At 44.5% G+C, this 27,045-nt stretch overlaps 1 protein-coding gene and 1 long non-coding RNA gene across 7 annotated transcripts in view; both read left to right on the forward strand.

Annotated features, from left to right (window-relative positions):
- The window catches only part of PALLD (palladin, cytoskeletal associated protein), a 455,211-nt gene that overhangs the window by 262,373 nt on the left and 165,793 nt on the right, over positions 1 to 27,045 (forward strand). The gene's annotated exons all lie outside the window — the stretch shown is intronic.
- LOC138848460 (uncharacterized) lies at positions 4,307 to 18,073 on the forward strand. Its single transcript, XR_011386259.1, has 2 exons — positions 4,307 to 9,307; positions 9,382 to 18,073. It is a non-coding gene; the product is annotated as an uncharacterized lncRNA (long non-coding RNA).

Raw genomic sequence — 27,045 nt, forward strand, 5'->3', positions numbered from 1 at the left:
TTTTTTTTCAGTCATTAGTTGATGGCACATTAGTGCCATTAGTTTATGGATATCTAGTTTGATACCTTAGCTATTGTGAATTGGACTGCTATAAACATGAGAGTGCAGGTATCTGTTTCATATGTTGATTTAGTTTCCTTTGGATTATGTTCCCAAGAATAGGGAATCTGGGTCATATGGTAGACCTATGTTTACTTTTCTGAAGAGTCTCAATACTATCTTCTGTAATGGTTATACCAGTTTACATTCCCACCAGCAGTGTATTAGGGTACCTTTTCCACATCCTTACCAACATTTGTTATTTTGGGATAATAGCTTTTCTAACTGGAATGAGGTGAATGTATCATTGTGGTTTTTTATTAGCATTTCCCTGATGGCTAGTGATCCTGAGTATTTTTTCATGTGTCTGTTGGATATTTGTATTTCATCCTTTGAAAAATGTTTGGGGTCGGCATTGTGGCGCAGCTGGTTAAACTGCCTACAATACCAGCATCTCATATGGGCACGATTTTGAGTTCCTGCTGCTCTTATGGTCCAGCTCTCCACTAATGTGCCTGGGAAAGCAGTGGAATATGGCCCAAGTCTATGGGTCCCTGCACCCACGTGGGAGACCTGGATGGAGTTCCAGGCTCCTGGCTTTAGCCTGGCCCAGCCCTGACTGTTGCAGCCATTTGGGGAGTGAACCAGCAGATGGAAGATCTCCCTGTCTCTTCCTCTGTGTAACTCTGCCTTTCAAATAAATAAATAAAACATTAAAAAAAAGAAATAAAAATCTGTTCATATCCTTTGCCCATTCCTTAACTGGATTATTTCTTTGCTTAAAGTTGAATTTCTTGAGCTCCTTATATAGTCCGGATATTAATCTTTTATCCGAAGCATAGTTTGCAAATATATTCTCCTGATCTGCTGGTTGCCTCTTCACTTTGTTAATTGTTTCCTTTGCTGTACAGAAACTCCTTAGCTTGATGCAATCCCATTTGTCAAATTTTGCTTTCATTGCCTGTGCTTATGGGGTCTTACCCAAGAATTCTTTGCCAGGCTAATGCCTTGCATTATTTTCCCTATGTTTTCCTGTAATAGTTTGATGGTTTCACATCTTAAGTTTAGATCCTTGATTCATTGTGAGTTGATTTCTGTATACGGTAGGGGTCTCATTTCAGATCTGTACATGTTTAAAACCAGTTTTCCCTTCACTGTTTGTTGAAGAGACTGTCCTTTCTCTAGGGAATGATTTTAGCTCCTTTGTTAAAAGATTAGTTGGTTGTAGATGTAGGAGTTAATTTCTAGGGTTTTTGTTCTGCTCCATTGGTCTGCATGTCTGTTTTTGTGCCAGTACCAGGCTGTTTTGATTATAATTGCCCTGTAGAATGTCTTGAAATCTGACATTGTGATGCCTCCAGCTTTGTTTTTATTGTTTTAGATTGCTTTGGCTATTTGGGATCTTTTGTGTTTCCATACTAATTTGAGTTGCTTTTTCTGGTTCTGATTTTCCACACGGGCCAGGGATGGGAAGCAGTAGGGAAGAGGATGGCTCTCAGTTCTCGTGGGACTTGCCTCCTGATTTCTAGAATCCTGGGGACTGTCTATCCCAGCCGCCCTGCCCCACTGTATGTGACGGAGCAGAGTGCTGTGTGGACCTGGGCTCTGGCCTACCTGCCCCGCTGGGCCCAGCCAGAACACTAGGGTTCATGCTTCCCTGGTCCCTGGGCCCCTTGAATGAGGACAGGCAAGGTCTTCTCGTGAGGGACTCCCCTCTCAAGATGGTGCCTCCACACCACCATCCCTGCTCTGAGGAGTGGGGGAGGGAGCCTTTTGCATCACCCTCTGAATTCTGGGAGTCCAAATTTTCCAGGGAGCGCTCCTCATTGAGCTGCTGGTCCATGGTGGCAGGATTCTTCTCCGGGACAATCGCCCAGGTGAGAGGTCTGTGCGGGTGGGTTCTGCCTGCTCTCTCCTGCTTGCTCTCCCCTCAGCCACAGGGCATCCCCTGGGCCAGGTCACAGACACCTCTGAGATTAGCCTTCTTCTCTTTTTCCTCTCTCCAAACTGCTGTGCCTGTTCTGTTTGTCCCACTGGATTCCTACCTCTCTGGCACCACCGCTGGTGCTGCTCCTCCAGCACCTGTACACACAGCCGCTTTGGAGTATTTTGATGGAGGAGGAGGCAAACTCTGGCCTTCTCTATATGGTCATCTGGAATCCCTCATCAGAGCTAAGTGATTCAAAAAGCAAATCTGGAGATGATCTATAGGAGGCTTGAGTCATTGTATGCAGGAGAAATTTGATATGTAAAGGTGGGGGTAACCTCAGAACAACTTGCATTGATAAGGCAGGTGTCCTGTAGCTTTCCTTAGAGAACAAACCAATCATTCCTCCACATTTATTTGCTTTTAGGAATGCTCAGAATATGCTGGGTTTATTGGAAATTTAAAAAAAAAAATTCTTTAAGGCCAAGCACCATGACCAGAAAAACATCGGGTGTTTAAGAAAGGTTTTAAAAAGGTAAAATAAATAAAGGGGTCAAAGTAGCAATTTTTCCTTTTATTTTCATTTTAAATTTTTACTTATTTTTTAAAGATTGATTTATTTTGTTTGAAAGTCAGAGTTATAGAGAGAGAGGGAGAGGGAGAGAGTGAGAGAGAGATACCTTCCATCTGCTAGTTCACTCCCGAGATGGCCACAACAGCTGGGGCTGGCCTAGTCCGCAACTAGGAGCCAGGAGTTTGTTCCAGGTCTCCCACATGGGTGCAGGGGCCCAAGCACTTGAGCCATCTTCCACTGCACTCCCAGGCACATTAGCAGGGAGCTGGATTGGAAATGGAGCAGCTGGGAATCCTACTGGCACCCATATGGAATGCCACCTCGCAGGCGGCAGCTTTATCTATTAGGCCTCAGCACAAGCCCCTATTTATTTTCACTGTATTTGAAAGGCAGAGGGACAGACAGGCAGAGATCTCATCCACTGATTCACTTTCCAAATGCCCATAGCATCCAGGATTGGGCCAGCTGAAGCTAAGAGCCGGGAACTCTACCCAGGTCTCCTACGTGGATGTCAGGAGCTCAAGTCCTCGAGTCCTCGTCTGCTGCCTCCCAGGCTGTGCATTAGCAGGAAGCTGGAATCAGAAGCAGATCTGGGACTGGATCCGAGGGACTCAGCTAGTATAGGGTGTGGGCATCCCGAGCAGCATCTCAACCGCTGTGCTGCATACCCGTCCCCTAGTCTTAGAGTAATCAGTGCCTACTCAAGCCGAGACTACCCAAAGGCCAGTGAACATGGCAAGCCGACCTAGACTGTTGTGTCTGTCACTTTTTTCATCACTACAAGGAAATTCCCAAAGTAGGCTGACTTTGTGAAGCAAAGAGGTTTAGTTAGCTCACAGTTCTGGATCTTCAAGATCGTGCATCTGATGAAACCCTTCTTGCTGGCAGATTCCTGAGGGGCACAGCACATCACTTGGGAAGAGACAGAGAACACGCATGTGTATGTGAGGCTCTTCTGGCTTCCCCTCTTAAAAATCATGGGAGTTGGCTGGCGTCGTGGCTCACTAGGCTAATCCTCCGCCTGCAGTGCCAGCACCTCAGGTTCTAGTCCCGGTCGGGGTGCCAGAGATTCTGTCCCAGTTGCTTCTCTTCCAGTCCAGCTCTCTGCTGTGGCCCAGGAGTGCAGTGGAGGATGGCCCAGGTCCTTGGGCCCTGCACCTGCATGGGAGACCAGGAGAAGCACCTGGCTCCTGGCTTCGGATCAGCACAGTGCACCGGCTGCAGCAGCCATTGGGGGGTGAACCAAAGGAAAAAAGGAAGACCTTTCTCTCTGTCTCTCTCTCTCTCTCACTGTCCACTCTACCTGTCAAAAAAAAAAAAAAAAAAAAAAAAAATCATGGGAGCTCCACTGTTAGCACCTTACCTAATCTTAATCACGACCTGTCAGTAGATTAAGTTTCCATATTCTTTTTTTTTTTTTTTTTTTTTTTGACAGGCAGAGTGGACAGTGAGAGAGAGAGAGAGAGAGAAAGGTCTTCCTTTTGCTATTGGTTCACCCTCCAATGGCTGCGCTGCAGCCGGCGCACCGCGCTGATCCGATGGCAGGAGCCAGGTGCTTCTCCTGGTCTCCCATGGGGTACAGGGCCCAAGCACTTGGGCCATCCTCCACTGCACTCCCTGACCACAGCAGAGAGCTGGCCTGGAAGAGGGGCAACCGGAACAGAATCCAGTGCCCCGACCGGGACTAAAACCCGGTGTGCCGGCGCCTCAAGGCGGAGGATTAGCCTAGTGAGCTGCGGCGCTGGCCAAGTTTCCATATTCTTAATACCCCAGAGGAAGGGGTTAAATGTCAACCCGTGAAGTCTTGTGGGGCACTCAAACCATCGTCAGATTAGAGCATTCTGCCCCCAAGATTCACATCTTCCTCGCAGTGAAAAGTGGTTCTTCAACTCCCCAGGAGTCCCAAAGTCTTAGTTAATTCTAGCATTAACTTGAAAGTCCAGACTCGTCTGAAACCCAAGGCAAACTCCTTATAGTCATGAGCCTGTAAAATCAAAACTGATTACCCATGCCCAGTCTGTGCTGGAGGGACAGAATATGCAAATGGGATTCATCAGAAGATTAAAATAAATGCCATAGGTTTATTTCTATATAATCTGTTAGTGTGCTCTTCACAACTTGTTATTGACTCTATTACACTATTTTGAAAAAAAAAAAAAAGGCCTTAATTAGAGCATTATCACATAACCAGGAGCTACACTTTCAGTGATGTAATAGGTAAGAAAAGTCAAGGAATTGTTCTTCAGTCTTTTTTTTTTTTTTTAAAGAGTTATACATAGAAGCCGGCGCTGCGGCTCACTAGGCTAATCCTCCGCCTTGCGGTGCCGGCACACCGGGTTCTAGTCCCGGTGGGGGTGCCGGATTATGTTCCGGTTGCCCCCCTTTCAGGCCAGCTCTCTGCTGTGGTCAGGGAGTGCAGTGGAGGATGGCCCAGGTGCTTGGGCCCTGCACCCCATGGGAGACCAGGATAAGCACCTGGCTCCTGCCTTCAGATAGGCACGGTGTGCCTGCCACGGTGGCCATTGGAGGGTGAACCAACGGCAAAGGAAGACCTTTCTCTCTGTCTCTGTCTCTCACTGTCCACTCTGCCTGTCCAAAAAAAAAAAAAAAAAAAAAAAAAAGAGAGTTACACATAGAGAGAAGGAGAGGCAGAGAGAGAGAATCTTCCATCTACTGGTTCACTCCCCAGTTGGCCGAAATGGCTGGAGCTGAGCCAGTCGTAAGCCAGGAGCCAGGAGCTTCTTCCAGGTCTCCCACATGGGAGCAGGGACCCAAGGAATTGGACCATCTCCCACTGCTTTCCCAGGCCATAGCAGAGAGCTGGATTGGAAGTGGAGAAACCAGGACTTGAACTGGTGCCCATATGGGATGCCAGCACTGCAGGCAGTGTCTTTACCTGCAACACCACAGCGCCGTCCCCTGTTCTTCAGTCTTATAAAGAGGAACTTTATATGGGACACAGAAAACCACAGTAGAAACCTGGAGTGGAAAGAAATGTTTTCAGACCTCATAAAAACATAAATTCTTGGTATTTGTAATTTTCCTCTTTTTTAAACTGATGCTTTGACATGTTGAAGATTTATTTATTATTTGAGATGGAGAGAGAGAGAGAAAGAGATCTTTAATCTACTGATTCACTTCCCAAATGGCCACAGTGGCTGGGGCTCAGCCAGACTAAAGCCAGGATCCAGGAGCTTCTTCCAGGTCTCCCACATGGGTGCAGGTGCTGAAGCACTTGGGCCATCTTCCACTGCTCTCCCAGGTGTATTAGCAATGAGCTGGATCAGAAGTGGAGCAGCCAAGACTTGAACCAGTGCTCACATGGGATGCTGGCATCACAGGTGGCAGCTTAACCCGCTATGCCACAGTGCCATCCCCTGTAATTTTCCTCTTAAATGCAAGATATCTTTGTTTCTAACCCTGAAACTCTATTTACTGGCCATGAAAGACCCCTATATGTTTTTTCTTCTTTTTAAGTAGGTAAATTCCTACTCTAAACTGGCCTTTATTAACCATTATATTAATCAGGTTTTATTTTTAATTTTTGAGCTGTGTTGGAAAACATGGCCATTGTGATCAATATAATTTGATCATAATTTTGCATTATGAAGTATTAGTAAGGGGTCAGCGTTGTGTAACGCTGCAGTCTGCAACATCAGCATCCCCTATGGGCGTTCGTCCAAGTCCCAGCTGCTCCACCTCCTTTCCCGCTCCCTGCTATGGCCTGGGAAAGCAGTGGAAGATGGCTCGAGTGCTTGGGCCCCTGCTACACACAAGGAGACCTGGAAGAAGCTCTTGGCTCCTGGCTCCAGCCTGACCCAGCCCTAGCCACTGAGGACAACTAGAGAGTGAACCAGTGGATGGAAGAGCTCTCTCTCTCTGTCTCTCCTTCTCTTTCTCTCTCTAGCTCTGACTTTGAAATAAATAAATAAATCTTTAAATAAAATAAAATATTAGTGTGCTACACATGTTAGCAATTAAGGAAAAGCACAATTATTCTTGTTAGCAAAATCTCTAGCCTAATTACCTGAGATATTAGAATACCATGAACTTTGAAGGCATTTTTCAAAAATGTACCTAGGATATGAATTTAAAATTATCAATAAGATTGATATTAATCGCAAAAACTTAGTTTTTCTAAATATTCCTATTTTATGGCTAAATATTAAAAAGTGTGCGGGTCCTGGGGGTTGGTTTCCTTGTAGCTTAAGAAGCTGTGTGCTCAGTACATGGAGAGAGTCAGCTGTGCATCCTGCTTGCCCAAGCTCATCAGTAGCAGTCAAGCACCCACACAGTGTCCTGGCTGTCATCTGTGTCTCCTGCTTTGTGGTTCTTTGGAAAGATCTGTGATGGGGCTGGGTGGAAGGATGGTGCTGTTTGAGAATGTACCTAGTTGCCGATTTTCTTTTTTCCTTGTTTGAGCATCTTTCTAATTTTGGCTTCTTATTACTCAAGGGAGGCTTTTCTGATATTATTTCTTCTCTATCTTCCTCTGCCTACAGTTTTTGTTAGACTTCACTATGGCTAAGATACTGTAATTTTTTTTAAGATTTATTTATTTATTTGAAAGTCAGAGTTACAGAGAGAGATCTTCCATCCGCTGGTTTACTCCCCAAATGACTGCAAAGCCAGGAGCTTCACTCAGGTCTCCCATGTAAATGCAGGGGCCCAAGTACTCGGGCCATCCTCTGCTCCTTTCCCAGGCCATAAGCAGGGAGCTAGATGGGAAGTGGAGCAGCCGGGACTCCAAAGCAGTGCCCATGTGGGATGCCAGTGCTGCAGGTGACAGCTTCCCCCACTATGCCCCAACGCTGGCCACATGTAAAAGGTTTTTAAAAATCAACCTCAAAGAATGTGATATTCTCTAACAGATGAACTTTCCAGAAAACTAGCAGTGTTGGAAAATTAACATTATCCTTTTAAGAACCAACTTTAGAAAAGCAGGACAGGAAGCAGGGGCAGTAATATTAGAATAATAACGATAGTAGGTGTGGGAAGGATGAAGGTGTCCTGAAACACCCACCTTTCTCCATCATTACTGAAAGTTTTCTTGGGGGCTCCTTTTCATGTCCATGTAAGACTGGGCCTATAATGCATAAAGAGCTCTTCAGTGTAGTATTTTCACAGCGTGTCACTCCCGCACAGTCAGCACAGCACTGAGTTCAGAAGGTGGGTCCGAATGCACTGTACTTCTCTCATTAACAAACAGTCCGGGCCGCAGCCACTCGCACTCCTCCCCTGTGCCCTCGTCTTCAGGGTCCTGACCTCATTCCCATCGACTGCACTTACTGTGTCCTCCTAACAGGGTTTCCACCCGGGTCTGCCCAGGGGCAGGAAATGGTGTTTGGAACAGACCGTTCACTTCCGGTGAGAACAGCTTAAGGAAAAGAAGACCTCACTCTTACTCACATTAGCCACCTGTGCTAGTGCAGTGACAGTGCATTACCGTGCTAACCAGGTCTGTCTCCGTCCTTCCTCCAGCCATTCCCTTTTGATTGCATGGTAACTGGGGGCAGGATGCCTGAAGAGATGGGAGGAGTTGGCCAAAACCCATTCATACCTTCAACTCCTTTTCTCTGATGTATAAAGTTCTGCAATGCCTTCCTCCCGTTGGGTACTATTGCTTCTGGGTGCTTCTATTAGACTGTCTCATTGTCCAGAGGCGGGGAACCATTTTTCTACCCAAGGCCACTTGGATATTTATAACATCACTCACGGGCCATACAAAATGATCAGCTTTCAAATTAGCCTGCTGTAGATGTATTGAATTTTGAATCCCACCTGCGGTTGCCTTGGCAGGGACAGACCAGCGATTCCGTATGGCCGGGGGCTGGGCCTTCCCCACCCCTGGTGTCTGCGCCATCAGCAGGTGTGCTGGTAAAAACTCCTTCCAAGGCATTTTTTGAGGGGCCTGGAAGCAATAAGTTTCCGCTTTGGGTCTTATACCTTAATGGTTGCTGGAAATGTCTCTTCTAGAAAATTCGGGATTAATACATCAGTTTTGACTCTGACTTTCTCTTTCCCTCTTCCTCTCCCTCCCACATTTACAGTTTATTTTTATTACCACTCTGTGAAAAGTAGAATTACTCCTACCAAGAGCTGGGCATTTAATTAACATTCCACAGTTTAACCCAAACATCACCAAAAGAAAGTGCGAGGAAAGACCCGGAAATTTTTTAATTCGCTGCCTAGTGCCTGCTCTGACCACATCTTTAGCTTTATTCATTGCTTCAATTTTGCTTTCATTTTCCCTTTAGAAAAAAATGGCCTCATTTCATGAGCACAAGGTATTTAAAAGTTAATACCTCCTAATTTCGCCATGTATACTTACCTAAGCATACATCACACCAGTGTGTGTGTGTGTGTGTGTGTGTGTGTGGTGTAGAAAGAGATTTTTGGAGTCGCTTAACCATTTCTTCGTGGTTATAAAATGGCTGCCACCATGCAAACATCAAGTCTTTACACCAGCATCCAGAGCAGGAAGGATGCATTCAGAGCCAACTTTGTGAGACTCTGTTTATTTTATTCTGAAGGAAAACCTGCCCAGCAGACTCCCCCTTAAGTACCATTGACCACAACTGTGTCTCAGGTCAAGTTTTCATTTCCAAGACAGGCTGGGAAGTGAGTATCTGGCCAAGGAGAATGGAATCACCAGACTGGCAGAGGCGTCCTCATTCATTCCTGAACCCGTAGCAGGCCCTGAGTGCAGAGGATCTCCATCCATTGTCTGGCAAAATGAGCTTCAACTTGGGTGGAGCAGGATGGCCGTGAGGGATTGGACAAACAGGGAACAGTGTGCAACAGGTGAGGGATCGGACAAACAGGGAACAGTGTGCAACAGGTGAGGGATCGGACAAACAGGGAACAGTGTGCAACAGGTTTAAACATATATGCAAAGGCTGACCCTCAAGTTTGTTCTTCCAATCCCATGTCACCCAGTGTCAAAAATGTGGCGACAATTGCGATGAACAGATGGGCAGAGAAAGGCAGACCGTTGGGAGAAATGGTGGTGAGGGGAGAGGAGCTGCTATTAATGCCAAGTGTGAGACATTAAGACAAGCAACACGGGGTTTAATTGGATTGTACACAAGGGAATAAAGGAGACTTGGATGTGTGTGCTCTTTAGACAGCTCACTCTTTCAACAGGCAGCAGCTCTAGGTGCCTTGTGGAGTATCCCTGAGACAGGCAAACTGGTGAGACTCTGCTGGGTAAGATTCTCTGCGTGCAAGCTAGACTGCCTGTTTTTGTTCCCGTCTCTTGTAAACACCCAGACTTAAACTGAGTTAATCTGACCTGCAGAGTGAACAGAACCGAAACAACAGGCATGCTTATCAGTAGTCCTTGAAAGAATGGAATAGCCCGGGCCTATGAGCAAAATGCTCAAATCTCTGAGACAAGTCAAGGATTCTTGCGTAACCCATCTTTGGGGTCTGCTTTTTTCAAAGGAGAATTATATGCAAGTGACCGTATTTCTGAGTGCCAGAAGGAAAAGACATCTGTAGACTGAGAAACAAAACACACTTCCACGACCAAGGCACCTTAGAAGAAAATCGTTGGCTATGTTAGCAATGAGGCGTTCGAAGGAGGATTTCTCCATGGATGGCGTGTTCATTCTACTTAATGGATGACACAAATGGCAGATACCATTTGTTTCCTAAGGCAGTTTTCTATACTGACAAGGTGCTTTGCTGTAAAAACCAAAACACAGTATTTTGCTTTCATCACTGACCTTCTGTGTTCCTTAGTGAAATTCTGGTTTTTTCCATTTATAGAATACTTCAAAATGTTCAGGGAAAATGGAATTAAAAGATGAGTTTATTTTGGTGCCAAAATGTGTGAAATCCAGGCATAATGCTTTCATAATATTTGTTTTCTGTGTACCTTTAAAAAGTGCTGGTTTAATTTTTTAAAGTTTATTTTAATTTTATTGAAAGGCACACACGTGCACAGAGAAAGATCTCCCATCTGCTGGCTCACTTTCTGAATGCCTGTAATAGTTGGTGTAGGCCAGGCCTAAGTCAAGGGCCTGGAACTCAGTCCAGATCGCCCACATGGGTGGCAGGGACTCAAGTACTAAGAGCCATCATCTGCTGCATCTGGGATGTGCATTAGCAGGAAACGGGAATCAAACGCACAAGTGGGACTAGAACCTAGGCATTCCAGTGTGGGATGGGGGCATCTTACCCGCTGTGCCTTCTTCATGTATTCTTTGAAGACCTCCAGTGTGCATAGCTTTTCGAAGAACCTATTTGGTAGAATTCTTTTTTCCCATGAGATGGTAACCCTCTGCTAGCCATTAACAGATTAAGACCAAGTAAGAGGAGGAGGAAAGAATTCAGCCCATACCTGTCACCCTTCAAAAGTGCATCACTTGTTAATAGTTTAATAGACTTACATCCGAGATTAAGAACAGGATGACTTCCTGAGATGCTGTAACCATGGTTTCAGGCCGAGCCAGACGTGCATAGCACGCTCACCAGAGACAGAAGGAGCTGTGTGGCTTATCTGTTTCCCAGTGTACTTCCTGAACTCTGAAGTCTGCTCAGAGAAGAATAGTCCAAGAATTCCAAGCACAGAAGGAATCTGACCACTCTTTCATTCTGAAACCACATTACCTTTGTCCTAGCCCTCAACTTTGCATTTTTCATTGTTTTGAAGCCAGAAACTGATTGGGAAAAGAACTTGAAACTTATTAGTCAGGATTCTGAGTTAGTTATGTTTCAAGAGCAATTTTCATTCTCAGAAGACACATCTGTAGAGCACTGTCTTGATCATGGAGATGGGAGGTTCCCCAACGCAGGATGACCGAGGCAGACTGGATGGATCATGGGGTACACGTACATGAGACTTACACGTGGCAAGTGTCGTACATACATACGTAGTGTTTGGTAGTTTTTTTGTTTGTTTAATGTGTTTTTTCTACTTTCTACTTTTCCTTTCCCATGACCACCACTGTGCTACAGGCCTGGACATCTCATTTACATGTGTTCCCAAAACATCTGAATTGGTCTTGCTGCCACATCATGTTAGTCCACCTTAAACTTACATATTCACCTACCAAGACTAAGACCAAATCCATTCCTTTAGTTCTTGGTATTTTACCCTTAGGTGAATACCTAGCTTAATGTAAGTTGTAAATGGCAGCATTCATAAGTAAATTTATTGAAAAAACAGCTTATATTATATTTTTAAGGGAAAAAGAATAGATGACTTCCAAATACAAGGTCTGGGCAGGGGGGAAAGGCCCATTTTGGTGATCATTAATATGAGAAGTGCAGATCTCCCTATCATGAAGAGTAGGGACACCACCAGAAATGAGACTTTGCCCAAGACAAGTATACTCCCCGACCATGTGAGCTTTGTTTCAGTCTTACTTTATTACTACTCTAATGGTAATTCTTCCCCTTGTTTTTTCGCTTTAGACTTGCAGCGTTTTGATGTCATCCCTTCCCTTCCCTGATTTAGAAGAGATTCTATGTCTGTGTAAAACAATTCCTGATTTGTAGGTTGCAGGGAGATGCTTACATAAACAGCAGGCAGCGTGATATTTCATTGCTTCCTCTCGGTTGGCACGTTAGTGGGAACTTTAAAACAATGGTGCATGCAATTTTCCTTTTTCTGAAAGATATTTTTATTTTATTTATTTGAAAGTCAGTCTGATATAGAGGGAGGGAGAGGGAGATCTTCCATCTGCTGGTTTGTTCTCCAAATGGCTGCAGTGGCTGAGGTTGGGCCAGGCCAAAGCCAGGAGTTTAGAACTTCATTTGGGTCTTTCACGTGGATGTCAGAGGCCCAAGTGTTTGGGCATCTTCCACTGCTTTCCTAGGTGCATTAGCGGGGAACTGGATCAGAAGCAGAGCAGCCAGGACTCAGCCTTGCCCTCTCATATGGGAGGCCAGCGTCACAGGCTGCCACTTAACCTGGTACACCACAATACTGGTGCAGCCATTTTTAGAAGATAGTTGAACTTACTTATATAAAAACTATTTGCTCTTACAACTTTTATAATGCTACTTGGGGCATATGTTAGTAATCATCAGATAATGTTAAGTGTTAGAAATGTGTTAAAAGATGGATTCTAAAAGAACACTGACAAGATCCTAATTCCTACGTGGTCACTCCTATGGTTCTACATCTTCCTTCTATGAAAGCTCCATTTTTTTTAGTCTAATCTGAATTTTTTATCTTTTTAGAGAAATTTATAGTTTTAAATTGTGGGTATAATGCTCCCCAAATGTTTGAAAACATATATTTCAAATAACTCTGACTTTCACCTCTAAAAATTTCATCATGCTGGAATTTTTTTTTTCTGAGCTGGAATTGACAGATATTAAGTTTCTTAGTCAACCTAGCAGGTGCTTTTGGGATAATTGAGCATGAGACTACTGGAAAAGTCCATAAAAAAAAAAAAAAAAAAAAAAAAAAAAAAAAAAAAAAAAAAAAAAAACTGGAGCCGGAGCTGATGGTATGGAAAGTTCTTTTGAAAGATGGAAAACATTCATTTGAAAGACTTGCAGAGTTGAAACCAAAAGAGCTGGTCAAATTGTGCCGCCGACCCTCCACCCCCCCCCCCCCCCCCGGTCGCACTTCCTCTTAAACAGCTCTTCCGCTGCCAGTTATATGAAATCGATATAAAATCCTCCCATTCCACCAACTCATGAACTTAAGTGCAGGCTATGAGAGCAACAGCAAATGAGTTTAAGAAAACAGACTGAATGTCGTTAAAGTCTTTTTATAAATGTTCTGTGACATCTGTTTTCCATTTTACTGTGCTGTTTAATTAACTTCAGTCTTGCAGAATTGCAGAAATCTTATTCGCTCAAAACAGTATTTTGAAGGAAGTGACCTGTATTTAACAGAAAAGAATGTTAAGTATAATATGGGCTTGATTAACTTTATTCCAAGTTTAAAATGTTTCCCATCACCTTCAAGATCTATTGCTATGTACAGCTCATTTCCATACAGCCAAATCCAACTCTGGGTGGTGGGGAGCTCTCCTCCAGTTGATGCTGCTGTCGTGTTTCTGAAACTCTAAAAGTGGCAAGAATTAGAGAATGGGGACAGTTCTTTAAATTATTGTTCACCTTCATTCCTATAATATGAGATTGCTGGCTCCTGATTTGGTGAGGAAGTTCAAGTTCTAAAAAGGATTCCTTCTTTATATTTGTCGTGTGTGTGTGTGATTTTTTTAAAAAATAAGAATGAATGTCTTGGGGCAGATGTTTTGTGCCATGGTTAAGATACAGGATTGGCTGCCTGTGACTCTGGTATCCATATGGGTGCCGGTTCGTGTCCCAGCTGCTCCACTGCTGATATAGTCCCTGCTAATGGCTTGGGAAAAGCACCAGAAGATTGCCCAAGTGTTTGGGCCCCTGCCATGCATGTGGGAGTCCGGGATGAAGCTCCTGACTCTTGGCTTCAGCCTGGCCCCATGCTGGCTGTTTAGCCATCTGGGGAGTGAACCAGTGGATGGAAGATCTCTTTCTCTCTGTCTCTCCCTCTCTCTGTAACTCTGACTTTCAAAATAAATAAGTAAGTCTTTAAAGATTTATTTTATTTATTTGAAAAACAGAGTTACAGAGAGAGGTAGAGTCAGAGAGAGAGGTCTTCCATCTGCTGGTTCACTCCCCAGATGGCTGCAACGGCCGGAGCTGCGCCTAACCGAAGCCAGGAGCCAGGAGCCTCTTCCAGGTCTCTCACGCAGATGCAGTGGCCCAAGGACTTGGACCGTCTTCTGCTGTTTTCCCAGGCCAAAGCAGAGAGTGGGATCGGAAGAGGAGCAGCCGGGACTAGAACTGACGCCCACATGGGATGCCTGTGCTTCAGGCCAGGGTGTTAACCTGCTGTGCCACAGCGCCAGCCCCAAAATAAGTAAGTCTTTAAAAACCAAAAGATGGCACTTGGGATACTGATATTCCATATTGGAATGCCTGGGTTAAAGTCCCAGCTCTGCTCCCAAGTGTAGCTTCCTGCTAGAATAACTGAGACCCTACCAACAATGTAGGAAGCCTGAGTGGAGCTTCCAGCTCCCTGCTTTGGCCTGGCCTGGCCCAGCCCTGGCCATTATAGGCATTTAGGGAGTGAACCAGAGGTAAGAGCTGTGTGTGTGTGTGCGTGTGCTTTTCAAATACATGTATATATTTATACATATATGTGTGTGTGTGTGTGTGTTTTAAATATGAAAGAGTTACGGGGGTGGGGGGATGGGGAAATACAGAGAGAGATATTCTATCTGCTGGTTCATTTCGCAAATGGCCACAACTGCCAGGGCTGGGCCAGGCCAAAGCCAGGAGCTTCATCGGGGTCTCCCATGTGGGTCCAGGAGCCCAAGCCCTTGCGTCATCTGCTGCACCTTAACACGGAGTTGGATCAGAAGTGGAGCAGCTGGGACATACACCTGCACTTATATGGGATGCCAGCATCATATGCAACAGCTTTGCCCACTATGCCAAAATGCTGGCCTGCTATTGTTATTTTCTAAAGACAAATTTGAAAGTGTTATAGAGAGGGAGAAAGTATTTTTTAAATAAGAATTTTTGTCTTCAGAGAGAAAGAGAATAATAGTAATGAAAAGAACCCAGTACTTCATCTTGCACAAACGGGCAACACGAGAGGTCCTAGGAAGCCCCTATCAGACTCATCAGAAACATCGTGGGGCAGCAGAAGTGTGGCGGGAATGGGACTGAACCAGCGAGCTGACGTTATTTTGTTCTTTGCGTGAGCAGGCAAAATCCCATAGCCACGAGACCAGAGCACAAAGGGAAAGGGCTGCATTTCAACAGGTCCTGGCTTCACTAGTGAAAGCCTGCTGAGTTTTTGGCCATCCAAAGTGGACACGGGCCTGGCATGCCAGCCTCAGGGGCTCAGCAATTCCGCGTGATGTTTGAGGAAGCAGCGTGGACTGTGCTCAACCCGGCTTTCCTAGTCTAGGGAATCTGCAAGTTTGAATGCGGAGATCCCGGCTTCCCTGCTTCAGCCTGGCCGGTGCTGCTTGTTCCTCCCTCTCCTGGAGTTCTACGCCCAGTGTTTCTTGGCCAAGTATTTTTTCTTTTATCTTTAGAATTTTTAAAAATATGTTTATTAGAAAGGCAGCGAGAGCCACCTAGAGATCTAGGATCCACTGATTCACTTCCCGAATGCCCACAGCAGCCAGGGCTGAGCCAAGCTGAAGCCAGGAGCCGGGACCTCCCTCTGGTCTCCCACATGGATAGCAGAGGCCCACATATTTGAGCCATCACCGGCTGCCTCCCAGGATGCACAGTAGCAGGAAGCTGGCATCGATCGAGAGGGGATCCAGGACATAAATTCAGGCACTCCAGTATAGAATGCAGGCATCCCAGGTGGATTTTTTTTTTTAGTTTGTTATTTGAAAGATAAAGTGAAAGGGAGAGAGAGGAGGAGAGAAAGGGATCACCGATCTCCAAATGCTTGCAACAGCTGGGACTGGGCCAGGCTGAAGCCAGGAGCCAAGAACATTGTCTGTGTCTGCCACACGGGACCCAAGCACTTGGGCTATTTTTTGTTGCCTTCTCAGGAATATTAAAATATTAATATCTGGCCCAGGAAGCTGGAGCAGAAGCAAATTAGCCTGGATTTTAACCAGGCACCTTCACAGGGGACGTGAATGTCCTAAGCAGTGCTTCTTGTGCTGCACCTCATCACCCCATGCTTCAAGTGGCATCTTAACGGCCACATCAAAGGCCTGCCCTCCAAATGTGTCTTTGGTAGCTGATCTCAGCTGGTTCCACTCCCAGATCCTGCTCTTGCATCACCCTCAAAGGAGTGATCTTAAATCTCTGATCTCTGGCTGAATGTCAAGGTCAACCTTGTCCTGGGAAAGATAAAAATATATTTGAAACCTGTCACTTGGAAGAGAAGACTGTGTACCGTAAATTCAGGTTTGTTTCATGTGTTATGGTAATATCAAGATATTCTCTTAATAACGCATATGGCTGGAAGGTCAACCATGTACTTTGTGGGGAAAAAAATTTTTTTTTGCTTCATGAACATACCCAGCACAAGAGGTTTTTTATTTGAGAGCCAGAGAGACAGGAATAGGGATGGGGTAGGAGTAGGGAGGAAGGCAGATCTATCTATCTATAGAGAGAGATATATGTTAAGAGAGGGAAAGGGAGAGAGGGAAAGGGAGAGAGAAAACCTGCAATGTCCAGGGCTGAGAATTCAATCCAGGTCTTCCATGTGAGGGGCAGGAACCCAACTGTTCACATCATCTACTGTCTGCATTAATAGAAAGTTGGGGTCAGGAGCCAGAGTCAAGACTAGAACCCAGGTACTCTGATATGGGATGCAATTGTCTTAATTGGCATTTTAACTGCTGGACCCAATGCCTACCCTCCAATATTTATTAAAAATTATGTGTATATGTATGTATGTATGTATGTATTTGAAAGAGTGACAGAGAAGGAGAAGCACAGAGACAGAGAAATGCCCTGTGCTAGTTTACTCTTCAAATGCCCACAACAGCTGGGGCTAGGCCAAGCTCAAGTTTACTCTTCAAATGCCCAGAACAGCTGGGGCTAGGCCAAGCTCAAGCCAGGAACCACGAACACCATCTGAGTCTCCCTCATGGGTGTCAGGATCCCAAACACTTGAGCCATCTTCCGCTGAAGCAGGAAGCTGAGCAGCCAGGACTCAAATCAGCACTTGGGTATGGGATGTAGGCCTCCCAAACAGTGGCTTAACCTGCTGCACCACAACACTGGCCCCAAGAGCTAATTTTTCAAATTTGTGCTGATGCTCCAGATACTAACTCACCAGAACAGCATTTTCCATCCATGCTTTAAGAAAAATCAATAATAGGAGTTTTTGAAAGGTTTTCAGTCTTTCAAAGACCTAGTAGGCTTCAAGGTTAACTGAAATGACTGGTAGATTTGCATTTAGCAGGAATCATTAATTCATTATGTTAACACTACATGTGCTTGGTCCTGAGCTCTGATTGACAGCTACTTATGAATACATAGTTTCTGTTTAGCATCTAATTAGAAGACAGTTTTAGTAATCCATGAGGTATAGTTGCCTTGAGAGTACTTACTCCCTCCTTTTATGCTTTCAATAATTTAGTCTCTTGGCCTGAACTCCTGTTCTCTCTGCCTGATCTGTCTTCTGTCTTTGCCTGACCAACTCCAACCCATCCATCAGTTTGCTCGGTCATCTATCACCATGCTCTGCCTCCTACGAGGTATAGATTAGCAGTGATTCTCCCCTGTGTCCTCTCTTGTCGCTGGAAACTTCCCACTTGGTAATCCTCATGTCATCACTCTCTAAAGGTTGTCTCCACCCCAGAGTGGAGGTTCTCAGACACCAGCTTGAGTGTGTCTTGTTTTTTGCCCTGCCCCAGCCCCAACCCTGATACCGGATACATAATAAACACTCAGCATTTGTTGGTTTGGTGAGTGGGTTGTACTCATGTCACCCTGAATGACATTTGGATGCTGATTTCACTACTAGGTTATCATATTCTGGAGGCAAACGATGCCTAGGAAGGTATTGATCATTTCTGAGTCCCCAGCAACTAGCCCAGTGTCTAGGAAAACAACATACCACAGTTTTTAGTCTTTTGTTTTGTTTTTAAAGATGTATTTTATTTATCTGAAAGGCAGAGTTACAGAAAGGCAGAGGCAAGAGAGAAAAAGAAGTCGTCCATCCACTAGTTCACTTCCCAAATTGCTGCAATGGCCAGAGCTGGGCCTATCTGAAGCCAGGAGCCAGGAGCTTCCTCCAGATCTCCCATGCATGTGCAGGGGCCCAAGGACTTGGGCCATCTTCTACTGCATTCCCAGGCCATAGCAGAGAGCTGGATCAGAAGAGGAGCAGCCAGGACTCTAACCAACATGCAGCTTCACCCATTACACGGTAGCACTGGCCCCTATACCATAGTTTATTTACGTTTATGATTTGTTTATAATGAGGACACCACATGTTTTGTTTTTGTTTGTTTTTAAACATTTATTTATTTATAAGGTAAAGTTAGAGAGATTGATCTTCCATCCATTGGTTTATTCCCCAAATGGCTGCAATGGTCAGGGCTGGGTTAGGCCGAAGCCAGGTGCCAGAAGCTTCATCCAGGTCTCCTACATGGGGGCAGGGGACCAGGGACTTGGGCCATCCTCTGTTGCTTTCCCAGGCCATAGCAGAGAGCTGGATTGGGAGTGGAGCAGCCAGGACTCGAATCAGTGCCCGTATAGGTCGTGGGCACTGCAGGCGGCAGCTTCACCAGCTACACTACATCACCAGCTCAAGCACCTCATGTTTTGACAAAAGACCTTAATGATGATGCTTCCTGTCTGATCATTAGGGAGTCCCATGAAAAGGCCTTTTCTCAAAATCCTGATCAATTTACAATGAAAGATGAAAGATTCCACAGTTGTTGAAATCCTACTAAGTGAGGGGTACCAGGACTTTGAGTCTGTAAATAGCTTAAAGTTAATATTAGCACTTTGATTGGAGGTGGTCACCCCAATCTCTGTTTAGAGAAAGAGTTTGAATGAGGTTGCTGACTGGGTCTTTTAGCTTGCTGCTCTTGTTTATTTCCTGCTTATTTTGTTTGGTCAGGTCTGGCGTGGAGCCTAAAAATAAGAGCTTGCTTGCAGTTTGCCTTTCCCTGTGATTCAGTGTTGCAATCTTTCCAAAACAGCCTTCGGGAGACCTCCATATATCTATCTGTGGACATCTCCCAGATTTTCAAACTAAGCATCACATAAATAAGGGGCATTTGAAAATGTCCAAATTGTAGTAGACAAGAGTTTGCATGCATTGTCACAGAAGTCCTTGCTGCAAGTCTCGCTGATGCTCCAGATATCACAAAATGACCATTCCTATATATTTTTTGTATTCTGTATTGCTTGCCATATATCAGAGAAAACAAATGATATTTGTCTTTAGGGGACTGGATTATTTCCCTAAGAATAATGGCTTCCAATTGCATCTACTTTTTTGCAAAAGACAGGATTTCATCATTTTTATGGCTGAGTAGTATTTCATAGTAGATATATATACCCCATTTTCTTTATCCACTAATCAGTTTATGGACATCTGGGTTGATTCTATATCTTGGTCATTGTGAATTGAGCTGCAGTAAACATGAGGGGTGCAACTTACTCTTTTTTTAATTTGCGTGTATCACATAAATATAATTTTTTAAGGTTTTTTTTTTAACTTGTACAACTTATTCTTTCATGTGCTGACTTCCTTTCATTTGGCCAGATTCCCAGGAATGGGATGGCTGGGTCACAGGGTAGATTTATTTTCAAATTTCTGAGGAATCTCCATACTATCTTCCATATTGGTTGTACGAGTTTAGATTCCCACTGACAGTGGACTAGGGTACCTTTTTCCCCACATCCTTGCCAGCATTTATTGGTTTTGATTTTCGGGTGACAGCCATTCTAACTTGGGTGAGGTAAAACTTCATTGTGGTTTTGATTTGCATTTCCCTGATGGCTAGTGATCCTGAGCATTTTTTCATGTCTGTTGGCCATTTGAATTTCACTTTGAAAAATGCCTGTTCGTATCCCGTGCCCATTTCTTAACTGGATGTCTGCTTTGTTATTGAGTTTCTTGAGCTCTTTATAGATCCTGTATATTAATGCCTTACCAGTTGCATAGCTTGCAAATATCTTCTCCCATTCTGTCAGTTGCGTCTCCACTTTGCTTTTACTGCTGTGCTTCTGGAGGCTTGGTTTCTTACTGGCCAGGGAGCAGAAGGCACCCTCCGTTTCTAAGGTCACTCACAGTTTCTGCCATGCAGCCCTCTGCAAAAGCAATTCAGATGTTTCAGGTTGCTTCTTCAGTCCTTTCGAGTCCAGCAAGTGTCTGTCTAGCCTGACAGGAGGGAGTCATACGTCACATAGTGTAATCATCGGAGTGACCTCCCTCATCTTGGCCACATGATGTAACCTAAGCAAGGCCATGACCTCCTGTCACCTTTTCCATGTTCTATTGGTCAGACACAAGTAACAGGTTCTGCCCATGCTCACAGTCAGGATAACACGGGGTGTGATTTGTGGCTTAGGGTATGTTCACCACCTGCAAAAATGTTATTTATTTATTTTTTACAAAAATGACTGCAGTTTACTGTGTTTTTGCCTTTCCAGATGCAGCAGTTTTGAAAGAGTGATTTTGTAACTGACTATAGTCTTAGCAAGTTGAGGTCAAAGGCTGATTTTTTTTCCACCTACGAGAAAAAACAGTGACATCTGAAAAAAAAAAAAAGTTCTCCTACTTAACTGCGCTTGATTTACACATACTTCTCCAAGCCTCCTTACGCCCTCCTCCTTGTCATGCTTCAGGCTTCCAAGCTAGACCTTTTCCATGAACACTTCCCTGATGCTTCTAGCTGGAACTCTGCTCCCGTTTAGTGCCCATGGCATTGTACTTCCCTGGTTTACTTTACAAGCATTTAGATAGGTTATTATCTCTCTCAGCCCAGATGATAAGTTCTTTGCAGACAGGCCTGTGTCATTTTCTTTTCTCTGTTTCTTTTTTTGGAGAGACAGACTTACAGAGAGACAGAGACATAGAGAAGACAGACAGAGAACTCCCACACACTGGCTCATTCCCCGGTTAGCTGCACACCAGGAGTTGGGAATTCAATCTAGGCCTCTCATGTGAGTGGCAGGAACCCAGTGACGTGAACCATCACTGCTTCCCAGGGTATGCATTAGCAGGAAGCTGGAGTCAGGAGCCAGAGCCTGGTTTTGAACCCAAGTACTCAAATGTGGGAAGTGAAGATCTTCATCAGAGTCTTAACTGCTAGGCTAAATGCCTGCACCTGCCATTCTTTCCTATAGCATTAAAGTCATCCTCAGTAGCTAGGAGAAATTTGACAAATAGATGGCATATGAATGAGATCGCATTTTACGTATTTAGAGAGTCATGCAGTATAGTATAAGCTAGTATTAAGATTTGTCTATTAGAAAAGGAATTAATTTTAGGTGTTAGTAAAATCAGTGCAGTGTAAATTAGCAGGTCAGGGGAACAATACCATGTAGTTACAGCTCTGGTGTTCAGTACCCTTGAGTTCCTTTCCTGGCATCTCCAACTGATGGCTAAACTTCTCTTCCTTTAATAGAGTCATTATTTAATAATTGCCAAACCATTATGACTGATGCCAAGTTGGGAGCATTTAAACTTCATAAACACTCTATTATTTAAACTCAGCTGTGAGAGTTAGCCTGTATGTATCATGCTCATTTGATAGGATTGTCAGTGGATAGAAAACCCAGGCTAGGTAAACACTGTTTCATTCCTACAGTTTTCTCTGAATAGTCTCTATCTTTGGTTGTGAGTTTAGTGGTTAGAATGCTACAGAGAGAGTGGGTGGAGTGACCAGCCTTAAGGAACTCCATTGTGATCTCTGTGTGGGAGGCTGGTCATTGTCACAGACCGAGGGAGAGGAAGTAAGCATGTTTTCCTAAACTCTGCTCTTGGAATGACATAGCACACGAGGAGCTGCTTCCAGTGAATCAGGCCTGGAATGTTAGCGAGATCAGTGCACTGTTGAACACTTAGTCCCCCTGCCAAGCGTAAGAATGCACGAGGTCAAGCTCAAACTGAAAAGTCAATTTCTGCAGTCACACTGGAGTTTTTCTCATTCCTTTTAGTAATCTAATCAGTTCCCATAATTTTCTTGATAATAAGGCAAATGTTACTGTGCTTTTCTCTAGAATGGGCATTGCTTGCATGGCCAAGTTGTTTATGTGAGAGTGTGGGTACCAGTTATTCTGGATTTTTTTTAAAAAATCTGTTACATAGTTCTGTGTTCTAAAATTAAATAAGATTGTGCCAAATTTCAAAACTTAAATTTTATTTCATGTGATAGATACATTTAGACATTTCTAGATGATGCCTGATAATTTATTGAGCACAATAGTGTCGGTATCTATATGCTTTGAAAATATGGTAGTATTTTTTGGCTGGCTGTATCTGCTGATGAACTCCCTTACTCGGAGCTATTTACTGACCATAAAACTTGTATTTTGTGTACTGATTCTTATTATCCAATGAATAGTGACTACTAATGTCCAATACCAAAAATCTTTCAAAAACTTACAGTGTAAATAATTCCAAACTAGAGGAGACATTTAGAGTGGGAGAAAGGAAATGAGGAGAGCAGGAAGAAGGAGAAAGAGAAAGAGGAAAGGTTCAATCCCAAAGTGCCTCCAACAGCCTGGACTGAGCCAGAACAAATCCAGATGATAGATTTTCAATTTAGGTCTCATATCTGGGTGACAGGGCTCCAATCACTTGACCATCACCTGCTGCCTCACAGGGTACGCATTGGCAGAAAACTGCAGCAGAAGCCAGAACTGATAACAGACTCTGATATGGGCTGTAGGCCTCCTGACCACTAGGCTGGATGCTTGGCTCTCTCTTAGCATTTGAAAGTGCACTTTGGCCCCAAACTCAGATACCTTAGCATTTCTGCACTAACCTTCTTCCTTCCTTTCCTCCTCTCTTCATCCCCATTTCTCTTCCTTCCTTCCTTTTGAGTTGAGAAGAATTGGAGAGGCATGAGCCCATGAAAACTGTTCCAGCCAGTGTTCCTGGTGCCCCCCATCCCATGAGCCCCTGGCATTCATGCTTTTCCATACTCTCTTCCCACCTTGATTTTTTTCTGCGGCCTACACCGTGTAGTGGAGGTGACAGTGTGTGATTCCCTAGGCGAGGTAAAAATCCGCAGTGGCTTTCCGCTGGGCCTCTTGGGTTGCTCCCAAGTCTGTCAGCTTCCATTGTGCGAGGACACTCACTAGCCCTGTGGAGAGGCCCGTGTGGATAGGACCTGGGGCCTCCCACTCACAGCCAGCACCAACCTACCGGCCTTGTGATCAAGCCACCTTGGAGTGGATCCTGCACACACTTAAGGGCAGCCGTTCAAGACCTGAGAGGACTGTGTCCTTAGGCAACATCTTGACGGGACCTCATGGAGGAGGCTGAGCCAGAACCATCCTGCGGGGCCACTGCCAAGTGCTTCCCCAAAGACACTGTAAGAGACAGTTGATGTTCATTGCAGTCTTAGGCCAGCAAGTTTTAGGGCAACATGTTATACAGCAAGTGTATATGATAGAATAGGAATACAGTAGTATACAATAAAACAAATACTTTAAAAGAAAAAAAAGTCAGAAACTTAGGGGAAAAAAAAACAGAGCTTTTTTAAAAAAAATTAGAGTTTTTATTTTCCCTGAACGTTTAGAGCTTTAAATAATTGCCCTTGTATTAACTTAAGATTTGATGAACCAGCCGGCGCCGTGGCTCAATAGGCTAATCCTCCACCTTGCGGCGCCGGCACACCGGGTTCGAGTCCCGGTTGGGGCGCCGGATTCTGTCCCGGTTGCCCCCCTTCCAGGCCAGCTCTCTGCTATGGCCAGGGAGTGCAGTGGAGGATGGCCCAGGTGCTTGGGCCCTGCACCCCATGGGAGACCAGGAAAAAGCACCTGGCTCCTGGCTCCTGCCAGGATCAGCGCGGTGCGCCGGCTGCAGCGGCGGCCATTGGAGGGTGAACCAACGGCAAAAAGGAAGACCTTTCTCTCTCTGTCTCTCTCTCACTGTCCACTCTGCCTGTCAAAAAAAAAAAAAAAAAAAAAAAAAAAAAAAAAAAAGATTTGATGAACCAATGTTGCTCATCAAACTTTTGATGAATCAATGTTTTCTACTTTTTTGTTTATAAGCCTGTAAGAAATTCTGTAAAATATATGTAAAAACAAACCATAAGAAGTTACTGCTAATCCATATTTCAGAAACTTTATCTACTGCTAACTTTTTTTTTTTTTTTTTGGCAAAATATCAATGCTGTTCCATTTAGTATTTTCCAAGTTTTGGTCACCCTTACTGTGTTGGTCATCTCTTCATTATGTAACGAAATACCTGACAGACACAACTTGTGAAGGAAGCAGGGGTTTATTTGGCTCCCAGTTTTGGAGGCGGACACCTAAGTGGCATAGTATGGGCTCTCGTGAAGGTCCCGTGGTGGATGGGGAAGAGTATGTGGAGAAAGGAAAATGTGGGAGCCAGGAAGTGGAGAGAGTGGGTGGACCCCAACTCAGGCTTTTGTAACAACCCTCTGATGAGGACTCACGAGGTCCCATGAGTTATGCTCCTGATGGCATAACAGACTCCCACTGGGCCTTGCTTTCCAAAATTTCCACCACTTCCCACTTGGTCCACCCTGGGCACCAAGTCTTGAACACATGGACCTGTGGGGGCCATTCAAAATCCAGACCACTTATTATTTTATGTACAGTATAGCTTTTAGTTTACTTTGTTTTGTCATAAGGTTTATCTTCTATCAAGGGTAATGATCAGATTTGTATTAGTTACAATGTGTTGATCTGTGTGCAGATTCCTCAATGCTATACAGTAAAATTACTATTAACGTCTTCCAGAAAAAATCCAAGATAAGATCATAATTGTGGCTTTCCAAATACTGTCAAATATGCTGACTGTTATTTTCCATTTGGTGGTTCTTAAGCTCATTATATGGTGATGACTTTTGTATGGAAACAATCTGAAGAAATACAATTGTGTGATTTTAGATAAAATCAAAATCTCAGGATTCATCATGGAATATCTCAGAGTGAAATGTGTTATTCCTACCCCACCGACTCACTCCCATCATTCTTTGTAGTGTTCTGCTCCAAGCCCCTCAGCATTGATTCAGTGTACACTACAAATGTTCAGTGAGTGTCTGTTGTGCATGGCTCTTTGCTCAGTTGTGCTCAGCACTACTCTAGGCGTGGGGGATAGAATAAAGAATACGACAGGGGGAGGCTCTGTCCTCGCCAAGCTTGCAGACAGTCCATAAATAAATACTACACAATATAATTTGGTGTATTGATAAGACCTAAGAGGAAAGCAGCAGGAAAAATGGAGAGAGAGAGAAAGTATCAGCCAAAAAGAACATTTATTTTAGATAGAGGATCAGGAACGTGTCGTTTGGACTGAGCTGAGTGATAGGAAAAAACAAACCATGCATCAGAGAAGGATCAAGTTTAAAAGCCCTGGAGTGGGAAAGAGCTTGACATTTCAGAACGTCAAGCAGTAGGGAGCAGCGAGTGTCAATCGGAGAGGGCAGAGCATGATGGGAAGGAGGATGAATGGAGATGAGATTGTAGAAGTAAGAGAGAAACTTGCTGACCAGGGTCAGGAGTTTAGTGTATTCAGAGTATGATGGGAAGCTAAAGGAAAATTCCAAGCAATGAAGCTATATTCTCTAATTTATTTTTTAAAAAATATCTGCGTGGAGACTAGTGTGGAGGTAGCAAGAAAGTAAGCAAGACCACTTGATAGAATCTTTCAGTTCAAGAAAGAAGCCAGGCTGCCTTGTAAGGGTGTTGGCAGTTAGGGAAGGCTCTAGGCAATGATGGCGATTCGGGATGCTGATGATAGGATGCTCTGACAGGTTCCACTTAGGATGAAAAGGGGAACACTGAATCAAGGATGACTCCTAGGATTTTCTCTAAGGTTTTCCTCAGGGATTTTCTCTAAGCATGTAAGGGCATGGTGATCAGTAAGGGAGGAAGCTCTGGGAGCTATGAGGGAATCAGTAATTCTGTTTGGGCCACAATAAGCTTGAGATGTTTTTGTGGATTTTCATATGAAAATGTCAGTTGGAATTACAATCACAAAGATATTGAACTGGAACTATACATTTGAGAGTGACTACCAAAGAAGTGGTATTTAAGGCCATGAAACTATTTGTTACCCCGTAAGGGACAGGATTAGAACTGGGCCTAGTTGCTCTCCAGCATTTGGGAGATCTGGAAAGGGGTGAGAAGGAGCACCCTGTAAGACCGAGAAAACCCAGAGGAGTGGTGCTAATTGAGGAGAGGGTTTCAAGAAGAAAACGGGGAGTGGGCACATCACACATTCAAGTGCCTGGGCTTAATCCCCGGCTGCAGCTCCCGAGTGCATCTTCCTGCTAATGCAGACAGGCCCGGGAGGCAGAGGTGACAAACCAAGTAACTGAATTCCTGCCCTCCACGTGTAAACATGGCTTCAGCCAGGCTCAGACCCTGCTGTTGCAAGCATCTGGGGAGTGACTCAGCAGACTGAAGCTCTACCTCCCCTTCTTCTTCTTCTTCTCCCTCTCCAATAAATAATTTAAAAAAAGGGTAGTCAGTTTCAGCAGTGCTGTGAAGAGGTCTAAAACAAATGAATTGTGCTCCCAGGCCATTAGCAGGGAGCAGGATTGGAAGTGGAATAGCTCCCCTATGGGATGCCAGTGTCAAAGGTGGCAGCTTTACCTGCTGGGTTGTTTTTTTTTTTTTTTTTTTTTAAGATTTCTTTTATTCAGAGTTACAGAGAAAGAGAGCGAGCAAGCGCACTTTCTTCCATCTGCTGGTTCACTCCCCAAATGGCTGCAACATCTGGGGCTGGGCCAGGCAGAAACCAGGAGCCTAGAACTCCAGCTGAGCCATCTTCTGCTGCTTTTCTGGGCTCATTAGCAAGGAGCTAGATTGGAAGCAGAGCAGCCAAGGCTTGAACTGG

This window comes from Oryctolagus cuniculus, chromosome 2 (genome assembly GCF_964237555.1).
Source record: "Oryctolagus cuniculus chromosome 2, mOryCun1.1, whole genome shotgun sequence".
NCBI lineage: Eukaryota > Metazoa > Chordata > Mammalia > Lagomorpha > Leporidae > Oryctolagus > Oryctolagus cuniculus.